Genomic DNA, 12,197 nt, shown 5'->3' with positions numbered 1-12,197 from the left:
AAGCCTTTCTCACGAAACGTGCAGAAGCTCAGGGTTCTCGTGAGCGCATGAAGGTTCTGGCTGACAGGTGTGTACAAGCCTACAATGAGGCTGAGAAGCGCAAGGCCCTTGGGCGTCCTGGCATCGACCCCAGGATGGCTGCAAAGAAGAAGAAGAAGCCCGCTACGGCTGAACCCGACGCACCAAGGCAGGAAGCAGATCCCATTGTCTTCCCAACCAGCATGACTGGCTCGAAGCCAAATGCCCGGTCAACCGCTTCAGAGCTGAAGAAGACAAGGACTGCTGAGGCTGAAGCCAGGAAGAGGAAACATCCTGAAGCCTCTCCTACTGCCCCCTCCAAGAAGAAGAGGAAGACCAAGAAAGAACAGGCTGCTCCCACAGAGCCTTTGATTGTTGAACCCATTTCCATGGTTCGTCCTGACGCTGAACGCCAACTGACAATCCATGAGCCTGCTTTCACAGAGGCTCATGAAGCTGAAGACTTTCCAGTAGCTGATCCCATTGCTGCTGAAGATATTGGTCACCATGACCATGTAGGAGATGGTGCAGTCCTTCCTCAGCTCGAGCACAACGAACTCATCAGCATTGGTCATCCTCTGACGCCAATTGCTCAGGATGCTTCATGGGCTGATCGTCCACAAGAGGAAGAAGACTTTGAGGCCCAGCCAACACCAACTCCACAGGCGTCGTCAGCGTTACGCAGGCTTTGCAAAGGACCAAGGCCTCCAATCTCTGAGTCTGAAGCTAAAGCTACTGAAGACATTCCGGCTGCATCAGCCGATGAAGAAGAAACCCCAGAAGCTCCTACTTCCCCGTCCCACCAAGAAGCTGTTCTCGAGGAGAACGTGATTGTGACTGACCCTCCAGCTCGTCAAGTGGAGGTTGAAAATCTTGAGGCTGCCACCACCAACACCACTGAAGCCACTGACGCAGTCATGGCTGAAGCTAATGTGGAGCCCTCACCCACAAAAGCACCAGAAGTCAGCGAAGCCACTGATCCCACTGCTTCTGTTCCTGCACCTGCTGCCGGTCCCCAGTTCGACTATCATGTTGAGCACAGGCCTCAGGTACAGAAGCCAATCCCAAGATTGCCCAGGTTCCCAGGTCCTGCATCAGCACCTGGATCCTTCAATATCAATGGCTTCAGAGCAGACAACACATTCTTCAATAGCTCCAGGAACCCCTACTCAAGGGAAAGAATATCATCTGATCGGTTCTGGAGCTATCCGCAGCGAAGCTATTACTCCTGCATTCTATACAATCAAGGTCGCATCTTCCCACACAAGCGTCTTGACATTGAAGCAATAGCTGGTCTGCCCTGTCTGGAAGAAGCTCTGGATTGCTTCAAAGAAGTTGGATTGCTGCCATTCGTCACTGACCAAGAGCATTGGAATGAAGAGTTGCTGCTCCAATTCTATGCCACACTTCACATCCGCGGGTATAACAGAGATCCGAAGACTTGGGTCCTGGAGTGGATGACAGGAAACGTTCATCACGAAGCCAAAGCCTTTGACATCATTGAGCTCACTGGTCTGCCCACTCCCGGCGATCTCTACGAATCTGGCTGTCAACTTCACAGTGAAGCTGTGGAGAGCATCTTTCAGAGGCCTGAACCTAACATGAGTCAGATGCTCAGTATGATGAAGCCATTACCCCAAGATGCTGCATATCCCAAAGAGTTCTTTGTTGAAGACCTAGAGTATCTGCCAAGGACTATTTATCACATCATAAGGCGAACTCTCTGGCCCATCAAAGGGCACTCTCCACATGCCAAGCTGGAAGGTGCAATGAAGACTTTGGTCTTCTATATTCTTCATGGAAAATGCTTCAATGCACAGGACTTCTTCATTCGCCAACTTGCTGCATCAGGCTCTGATCTGTTTGGCTTGAAGTTCTACGCCCCATGGGTCATGCGGCTGATCAAACTTCACTCCACTATCTCATATCAGCCATCTGCTCGCAATCATCGGATTTTTCTGCCTGATGTGGATATGTCTATTGAAGCCATCTATCCTGAGCCTGCCAAGGAACCTCTAAGTCTTCAGAATGCAGAGCATCAGAGTTTTTCTCAGAACATTGAAGGAGTTGAAGCAGTCGCTCGTGTGTATCCTTTGGCTGGCACTACACGTGCACCGCATCCTGCTCTCACTGAAGCCACTGACAGTACAACTGCTCCACGACCCAAGAAGCGCACTCGTGTTCTCAATGACCGAGAGCTTCTTGTGGCTCTTCATCAGAAACAGGATAGGCATCATGACTGGCTGAAGCGTCAAATGCAAAGCCTCTTGGTGGATGTTAATCGCATTCGCAATCTTGCCACCAAGAATGCTTTTGTTGCCCATGAAACCTCTCGCCGCACATGGAAAGGGCTGACGCTGATGTGTTCTGAAGATGATCTTCAAGAGGATGGCTTCTCTGAGCGCTTCAAGTTTGACTCCACACCTCCTCGAAGGGCAGTGCTGCGACGAACTCCATCTCTTGAAGACTCTGAGTTCTCTTCCTCTGCTGCAACTGTGAATGCCAGAGTGATCGAGGATGAAGACGATGCTACTTCACCGCCACCTCCTTCAGCACGCTTCGACTCTGCTCCAAGCTCTTCTGCACCGCCAAACACCACCAACGACCCTGCTGCTTCACCTACTCTTCATGGGAACGAGTAGATGCTCTATGTCTTCAAACCTTTTTGGTCCTTACTGACAAAAGGGGGAGAAGCATATGAGTTTGATAGTCTTCAAGCGGGTCTATATGGGCGGGTGCTTTATATTTTGCTTCGTGTTTACAACTCTCGTTTTGATACATTTGGTTCTTTGAGTTGTAACACTTAAACTCGATGGTCGTCTGCTACCTATTTGCCATTTTGTGATGCGATGATAAATTCCGCATGTGCGACGATAAATTCCGCACTTAGATCATTTTGCAGACGTCCATTTTCCATTATGCATGTCATTATCTTCACATACCTTCACATGCATAGTGGATTGTCATCATAAGTTGAAGAGGATCTCCACAAGCACAACCTGCCATGTGCATTTGCATTCCAAAAGCAAATTACTTATATGCACATCTTCAGGGGGAGCCCTTGCAACTTATGAAGACAATTCCTTATCCTTTACAATTTCACATATTATATTCCCCGTTGAAAACTTCAACTAGTTTGTCATCAATCACCAAAAAGGGGGAGATTGTAAGTGCATCTAGTGCCACCCCTAGTTGGTTTTGGAGTATTGACGACAAACCTAGTTGAGGGACTAATGTGTTTGTGAGAATTGCAGGATAACACAGGTAGAAGTCCCTCATTGATTCGGTTTTCCTACCAGAGATGACCCCTAAAAATGTATGAAGACATTGATGTCAAAGGTGGTATATGAAGATATTCACATTGAAGACTATGACAAGAGAAGACATCGCATGAAGCCTATGGAGCTCGAAGACTTAGATCTTTCGTAGCTCTTTTTCCTCTTCCTTGTTGAGTCATAGGAACCACCGTACTGTTAAGTGGGGTCCAAGAGAACCATTCAGAATGACTGAAGTGATGCTTAAACAAAACCTATGTCTTCGAGTGAAGACTATGAGAGCGAATCTTGTCCAGAGTCGGACAAGTCAGCTTTGCTTGTAGCCCAAGTAAAGTTGCCGTGTGAGTTTGAAATCTGACCGTTGGAACACGTGTCAGTTCCTTAGTGACCCAGGGTCATTTCAGACAAATCAGGTCGGGTTTCCTATTGTCTATAAATAGCCCACCCCCTACAACCATAAACGGTTGGCTGCTTAGAGTTAGTGTACGGCTTTTGTCGTTTGAGAGCAACCCACCTTGAATCCTTTGAGAGAGAATTCCTTGTGAGGATAAAGCCCTAACCACCCAGAGCCAAAGAGAATTAGGCATCACTTAAGTCTTCGTGTCTGTGTGATCTGAAGACTTATTACACTTGAGGATTGTGCATCCTCCAGCCGGTTAGGCGTCGCATTCTGAGCATGCAAGAGACATTGTGGATCGCCGGTGAACAAAGTCTGTGAAGGTTTGGGAGTCTACCTTGAAGACTTACCAGAGTGATTGTGCGAGGTCTATGTGACCTTAGCTCAAGGGGAATACGGTGAGGACTGGGTGTCCTGAGCTGCGTGTTCAGGACTGGGTGTCCGGGACTGTGTGTCCTCTGGTTTAAATACCTAGCCGCCCTAACCAGACGTACAGTTGTCACAGCAACTGGAACTGGTCCAACAAATCATTGTCTTCAACGAGTCACTGGTTTAATCCTTCCCGTCCCTCTACTTACTGTTACTCCTTGTGAAGTCATTGTATGTTTGCACTATCTTTTGTCTTCACTAAGTGACTGCGTGTTCTGTTTGGCATCATAATACCTTCCTACCTGATCCTTACTACATTGCTGCTACTAGTCATTGTGCTCTCACTTGAATACATGACTATGGCTTGCCTAGTGTAGTCTACCTTCCACTGCATGGTAATAGGTTTATTTCTATCGTTTGTCTTCGAAACTTCCACGTTTTGAAGACTTTCATAAAAATCGCCTATTCACCCCCCTCTAGTCGATATAACGCACTTTCAGTGCCGTACCGCAAAACGGAGGAAACGGACTTGTGTTGGAGCGATACGGTCAAAATGGGAGTCCTGTTCATCGGGAGGGGTTGCGGCGTACCGCAAAACGGGACTCCATGGGATACTGTTCATCTCCGCCGTCGTCTACCTCCACGGGCTACTATTCATCTACCGTTGACTGCCGCCACGGGCTCCTGTTCATCCACGGGCTCCTATTCATCCAGCCTCCACCGCGTGCTCCTCCACCGGCTACTGTTCAACCAGCTCTCTCCATGGGGTCCTGTTCAACCACCCCTGCACCGGATACCATTCATCCAGCCCTGCACCGGCTACTGTTCAACCAGCCTTCCACTGGCTACTGTTCAACCAGCCCTCCACGGGGTCCCGTTCATGCAGCCCTCCACGGGGTCATGTTCATCCACCGGCTCGATCGATCGGGGTACTGTTCATCCAGCGGCAACGGCCTCTACTACCACAGGGTCCTGTTCATCCAACCCCCACCGGGAACTGTTCATCCAAACCTCCCAACAATGCTCACTGTTCATCCAGAGGCAGCATCGATTGGCTTCAGTTAGCTGCAGTAGCGAAGGAATCACTCGGGTTGAGTTAACAACAAGGGATCGATCGATCGCTCGGGTTCAGTAACGTGTAGCCTGTAGTGCAATCGCTCGGGTTCAGTTAGAGCCCAACGCCTCGCACACACACGCGTACGTACGAGAGAAACGCGCATTGCTCGGCCCCCGACCACCCACCGTAACTGAGAACTCCCCGATATTTTCCTCGACCTCGCTTCTACCACGATTTTTTCCATCATGGATGGCCCAAAGAATGTCATGCAGCTACGTCATCGGCCCGCCCAGGACGAAAAGCCCATTTTCTGTCATGATTTTTTGTCATAGAAGTAGGACACCACCACATCTATGAGGATACCGGGTTTTGTCACAATTATCGTCATAGAAGTGTCATAAGTATGATAGAAAAAAAATTTGTTCGGCCCAAAATGTCACGGATGTGTCTTTTTTTGTAGTGCATGTATCGAAGCCTTTAGGCAAGTCCACATATTCAACCATCATATAGTCTTCTATGATTGCTAACACTCACCGCATACACATTAGCAAAACATTTCAACCGGACACATAGAAAGATAGGGTCTTATAGTTTCGCCTCCCAACGTATTCACCTCAAGGGTGATGTCAACAATAATAACTCATGCTACCCATATCCAACTGGATATATGTACCTCGATCTTTCCTCACCACATGATGCTTGCCAAAAGAGAAAATAAAAAGGAATAGAGAGAAGAACTTTGACTCTTGCATAAAGGTAAATACATAAAAGTAAAAGGTAGGCCCTTCACAGAGGGAAGCAGAAGTTGCCATGCGCTTTTTGTTTGTATGCTCAATCCCTTCGTGCAAAAGAATGTCACATTATATTGCCCCTTGTGATAGAAACCTTTATTATGCAGTCAGTTTCTTTTATTCTTTGCCATCACAAGTTCGTACAATGCTCAATTTTCTCTTACACTAAATGATCTAACATTTATAGAAGCAAGTTTTGATTGCCTTATTACACCGATGACAACTTACTTGAAGGATCTTACTCAATCTTTAGGTAGGTATGGTCGACTCTTGAAAATAAGATTTTGGTTTAAGGGTTTTGGAACAAGTAGTATCTCTACTTGGTGCGGAATTTCTGGCTAGCAAAGATGGGCAGAAAGCACCACATGTTGAAGGATCTATGACAATATAACTTCTATGTGAATATGAACAAACATAAATCATTACATTGTCTTCCTTGTCCAATGTCAACAATTTTGGCATATAATATTTTGATGCAGGCTCACAATCACAAAAGATTTCCAAGATAGTGTATTTGCATGTGAATCTTCTCTTCCCTTATTAATTCTTTCATGAGTTTCATCATTGACCAATGCTATGTTTTTCAATCTTCAATAAAAATTTCTACTTACACTTTTCCTTATGTGGTGTCATTACTTACCATAAGATTAGCATATGATCTTTTTCATGTATTTCCTTTCTTTTTTATTGAACATAAAAGTAAAGAAATCAAAACTCAAACTAAACTTTATTATATCTCGCACACGATTACAAAGATTGATCACTAAGTAAAGTCTGGAAGAGAAAGGATCGAACTAAACTTTTATTCATCTAAAGCAAAAGATTACTATGGATCGAACTAAGATAAGTAAAGGCAAAAGGTAGTGGAGGTGATATGATACCGGGGCACCTTCCCGAAGCTTGGCGTAAGCCAAGGGGGTGCCTATACCCGATATTCAATTTTGTTTTCGTGATGAAGGAGGTGGTGGTGATAAAGTGGTAGCGATCTTGTCCTTCATGATCAAGAGATTTTCCAATCTATGGATGACGCTCCAGAGGATGATGATGTGCTCCTGCAATAGAATATTTTCACGAGTGAGATATTTATTTTGCACACGAACCATTCGATAATCCGAAAGGCTTCGATCTCGGTGGGGGTGAGATGATCGTAGTAAGGTTTAAGGATATCTTCTTCTTCTTCCTTGGCAGGCCAGTCCTGCTCAACCACCGGTGATTGATCTTCGGTAACCTCCTTGCTCTTGTCCCCTTTGACGGCTTCTACGTGCTCTTCTCTCTACAGATCGATTTTCATCAACCAAGCATCCTCTTCCATGTTGTTGGAGGAAGAAGAATACATGATGCCTGGCTCAACGGATCTGACCAAAAATAGCAAGAAAAGAAAACAGAATATTTCTCCGCGATACGGTGATCAATAGGTTCAGGGGGTATATAAAGATTTTTTGTCTTGGGAAACAAGCAAACGGAAGAAAAACGGAGTCCGGAAGGTACCCGAGGTGGTCACAATCTACCTAGGCACGCCTGGCAAGCCAGGCGCGCCCTAGTGTCTTGTCCCCACCAGGGTCACCTCCTTGGTAGTTTCTCATTTTCCTAATTATTTAAATATTCCAAAACTGACAAAAAAATATTTTTGCGGATTTTTCAGAGTCCGTTTACTTATCGTATTACGTACCTCCTCTTTTTCACGATTCTGGAGTGTTCTGGAAGGTTTCTTTTATGTGTTCTTCCGGTGTCATAGTTTGGATAATATTGCTGTCAACATTAATGGGCGTACTTGAGATATAATGTTTTATTCGTTGCCCATTAACAACCTTCGGGTTAGTACCTTCGGCATTATTTATTTTGATGGCTCCAGATCGATAAAACTCACGACCTGAGGGAGGCCGGCTCCCGGTAGGCGGCTCGTTCCTTCCTCAGGGCCCGTGCACCATAAACCAGATGAGACCCGGAGTGGCTACAGTGATCTCCCACTAGGCAGCGGGACCATAGCCACACTCCCCTGACCAAGCGTGTGTCATTACCCTCACGACTACAGTAATCAGCAGCCGGCAAGACCCGCGAGGGGCGGGAGCGGCCTCTTGGCTCCGTACCAGACCAGTCGGCGGGGCCCACCAAGCGGCGGGCCCCAACAGCCGGCGGAGAAGCCGTAGACCAGAGACACTGACAGTCGGGACCTACACCCAGCCGGATTACCATTGTACCCCTGGGGGTAGGCCTATATAAACCCCCCAGGGCACCCATGCAAAGGGCTCCCAACCTGTTAGAACTAGACTCTTACCTAGATGAAGGAGAGAGTGTGCCTGCCTTCTCCTACCTCTCGCATACAGCTCGAGGAGCACCATTGTACTCACTAGTGCCTTAGTGATCATGCGGAGACCCCGCAAAGCAGGACTAGGGGTGTTATCTCCTAGGAGAGCCCCGAACCTGGGTTTGTGTCTGGAGGTGCGCCGGTGTTTGTGTCTATGCCTCATCCCACTTCCAGGCACCGGCGATGTTCTACTCGCTCCCACCATGATAAGCCATCCTTTGGCATATGTCGCACCCAACCCCCAACATTTGGCGCCCACCGTGGGGCGAGGTGCACCGTCTCGACCTGTTCTGGACGGGAACCTTGTTCCTTCCTGGCGAGCACAGCCAGCCCGACACGCTAGACGGCGTCTGCACCGACGCGCTGCATGACGCGGAGGTCACCTATGTGGCGAGCTGCCTCGCCAATCTTGTTGGCGAAATTCGCCTCTCCGACGAGCCCGCGTCTGATGCAGGCATAGAAGGCCCCGAGAGCCGCCTCGTTAGCCTCCTCGATCAACACCACCTCGCCAACGAGCCTGCTATGGAATTGGAGTCGGTTTGCTCCATCGACCCGATGCTTGTCGACTCCGACACGGCATCGCTTGACGTGTTCCCCACCAACATGGTGATCTATGATGAACCGCTTCCTCGTGCGGACAGCGGCGGCAGCACCGTCACGGAGGTGCTTGTCATCAGCCACGACGAGCACTCTAGCAGAGATGGCCAGGATCCGTTGCAGGCGGCGATGCAAGACCTGACCGCGCCCATCCCGGAAGACTCTGACACAGAGATGCTGGAGGCACGCCATGTCCAGCTGATCAAAAGCGCCAATCGGCTGGCCAGCATGAGACGCCTTTCGGAGGCCTACCAGCGTGAGATGGACCGTGCCGTTGGTGGCATGCCAGCTCCTGGTGGGCCTAGCCGCATTGGCCCGATCTGGCAGCGTGGCGCGACCATCGCCAGCATGTTCGGGACAGATCGTCCCATCTATGCCACGCCTGCAGAGAACTTACGACCTGCCCAGGCAGTAGCAGAAGAGCTAGACAAGCTCGAGGGCGACGAGCGTCGCCACATGACGGAGCGCGTCCAGCAGCTCCTTGATGCGGCTGCTGAGCAGCAAGAGGCCGGTTGCCGCACTGAAGCGCTGAACCGGCGAAACGATGATCCGCCTCCTTGCCGGGACCATGGCGCGACATCCCAGACACCGACTGGTGGCGTCCGCGATGGGAGAGACAAGGAGCCGGCTGCCAGCCATAGCCAGACTCGCATCACCATCGAGCGCGACCAAGACGGCCGCACAAGAGCTGTGCGGCGACGAGACGACTGTCCGCCTTCCCCTCCCCGCAAGGAGAGGCGCATTTCCTAGACGCCTGTTGACCACCCGACACTCGGCGACTACCTCGGTCGTCGAGAAGGAGTCGAAGAGAATGACTCCCGCCACCGGATCGACCGCCTCAACCGATCCCTGGCACTAGAAGAAGAAGACGAGCTGGGACCGCCTTGTTTTGGCCCCCGCATCTGAGATGAGCCCTTCCCCAAAGGGTTCACACTCCCGAGAGATACGGCCAAGTACACCGGCTCCGTGAAGCCGGAGGACTGGCTGGTCGACTACTCCACAGCTGACAGCATCGCCAACGGCAACAAGCGCGTTGCCGTGAAGTATATTCCGCTCATGCTCTAGGGCACAGCCCGAACGTGGCTGAACAGCCTGAAGCCCCGCAGCATCAACAACTGGGTTGATTTCACTGAAGCCTTCATCCGCAACTTCACCAGCACGTACAAACGGCCGCCCAAGCCTCACCAGCTCTCCTTATGCGTCCAAGGCCCCCACGAGTTGACTCGTGACTACCTCACATGCTGGGCCGAGCTGCGCAACTCTTGCGAGGGCGTGCACAAGGTGCAGGCCATCGAGTACTTCACTGCCGGGTACCGAGAAGGCACCCTTCTCAAGCACCGGCTTCTCTACGACGAGCCGGCGACCCTCGACGATCTGCTGATCATAGCAGACAAGTACGCCATGGCAGACTCCTCCATGAAGGTGGAAATCAAAGTTGACGCATCTGGCAAGGTGGCTCCTCAAGCTCCTCAGATTTCGGTTGGCGACACTAGTCAGTGTCAGCAACCGAATGACACCAAGCGCAAGGCCACACAGCAGGCTTCCACAAGCCGGTAGGTGGCGACAGTCGAAGATCAGCGGCCAGAAGGGCAGCCTCCACCCAAGCGTCAGAATGGCGGCAAGCCCAACTGGTTGCCCGCCTTCTCGTACGAGCAGACTCGATGCCCCCTGCAAGTTCCACAGCGGCGCGAAGCCGTCCAACCACACCACTCGGAAATGCCACTGGCTCACCAGGATCGCCAAAGGTGATGGACTCCCGCCTCCTCCGCCTGCCGGCCCACCGCCTCCTCCTCGCTAGCAGCCGGCGGTTCGGCCGGTCGGTGCCAGACAAGATGAATACCCTGAAGAGCACGGAGCTTATGTCGTGTTCACCAGCATGGCTGACGATAGGCACAATAGACGGCAGCGACAACAAGAAGTAAATGCAGTCGCATCAGAGACCCCCCGAGTTCATGCATTGGTCTGAGAAGCCCATCAGCTGGAGCAGAGCTGACCACCCGGACGTGATGCCCAATCCCGGTTCTTATGCCCTGGTTTTGGATGCCACTTTCGCCACAGAGAGGCGGGCTGCTCGCTTTTCCCGAGGCCTGATAGATGGTGGCAGCAGCATCAACATCCTGTACCGAGACACTATGGAGAAGTTAGGAATCAAACAGAGGCAACTTCAGCCCAGTCGGACAGTATTCCATGGCATAGTTCCTGGCATTTCCTGCTCACCAATCAGCAAGACTCAAATTGACGTCCTCTTCGGAGACAAAGAGCACTTTCGCTGAGAGCCAGTCTGGTTTGAGGTGGTGGACCTTGAGAGCCCTTATCATGCACTGCTTGGCCGACCTGCTCTGGCCAAGTTCATGGCGGTCCCCCACTATGCCTACCTCAAGATGAAGATGCCAAGCACCAAGGGAATCCTAACCATAACTGGGGACTACAAGAAGTCATCCGCCTGCGCAACAGACAGTAGCCGGCTAGCCGAGTCCCTCGTGATCGCGGCTGAGAAGCGGCTCCTTGACCGGGTTGTGGCAATGGCAGGCAAGCAGTCGGAAAGGTCACCCAACCCCAAGGAGTCGGAAGCTGAGGGTTTATTCAAGCCGTCCAAAGAAAAAAAGAAGATACCCTTGGACCCGGAGAACCCAGAGAAGCACGCTGTCATAGGTGCGAACCTTGACAGCAAATAGGAAAGCGAGCTCGTCGATTTCCTCCATGAGAATCATGACATCTTTGCATGGTCTCCAAAGGACATGCCGGGTGTTCCGACAGATTTCGCCAAGCACAAGCTACATGTCTGAACTGAAGCCAAGCCAGTCAGGCAACCCTTGCGCCGCCTGTCAGAAGAGAAGAGAAGAGTTGTTGGAGAAGAGATAGCCCAGCTTCTAGCAGCCGGCTTCATCATGGAGGTGTTCTTTCCCGAATGGTTAGCCAACCCAGTCCTCGTGCTGAAGAAGAATAAGCAGTGGCGCATGTGTATTGATTATACTAGCCTCAACAAAGCTTGCCCCAAAGACCCATTTGCTTTGCCAAGAATTGACCAAGTAATTGACTCCACAGTCGAATGCGAGTTGTTGAGCTTTTTGGATGCATACTCAGGGTATCATCAGATCAAGCTGAACCCGGCTGACAGGCTGAAGACCGCCTTCATCACGCCATTCAGAGGCTTCTGTTACCTGACCATGACGTTCGACTAGAGAAATGTCGATGCCACGTTTCAGCATTGCATGCAGAAGTGTCTCCGCAAGCAACTCGACAGAAACGCCCACGTCTATGTGGACGATGTTGTGGTGAAGACGGAGAAGCGTGGAACGCTACTAGAAGACCTCAAGGAGACCTTTGAAAACTTGCGCCGATTTTAGATCAAGATCAACCCGGAGAAATGCATCTCTGGAGTACCAGC

This window comes from Triticum aestivum, chromosome 3A (genome assembly GCF_018294505.1).
Source record: "Triticum aestivum cultivar Chinese Spring chromosome 3A, IWGSC CS RefSeq v2.1, whole genome shotgun sequence".
NCBI classification, from domain to species: Eukaryota; Viridiplantae; Streptophyta; class Magnoliopsida; order Poales; family Poaceae; genus Triticum; species Triticum aestivum.
Note: the sequence above shows the minus strand (reverse complement) of the source record.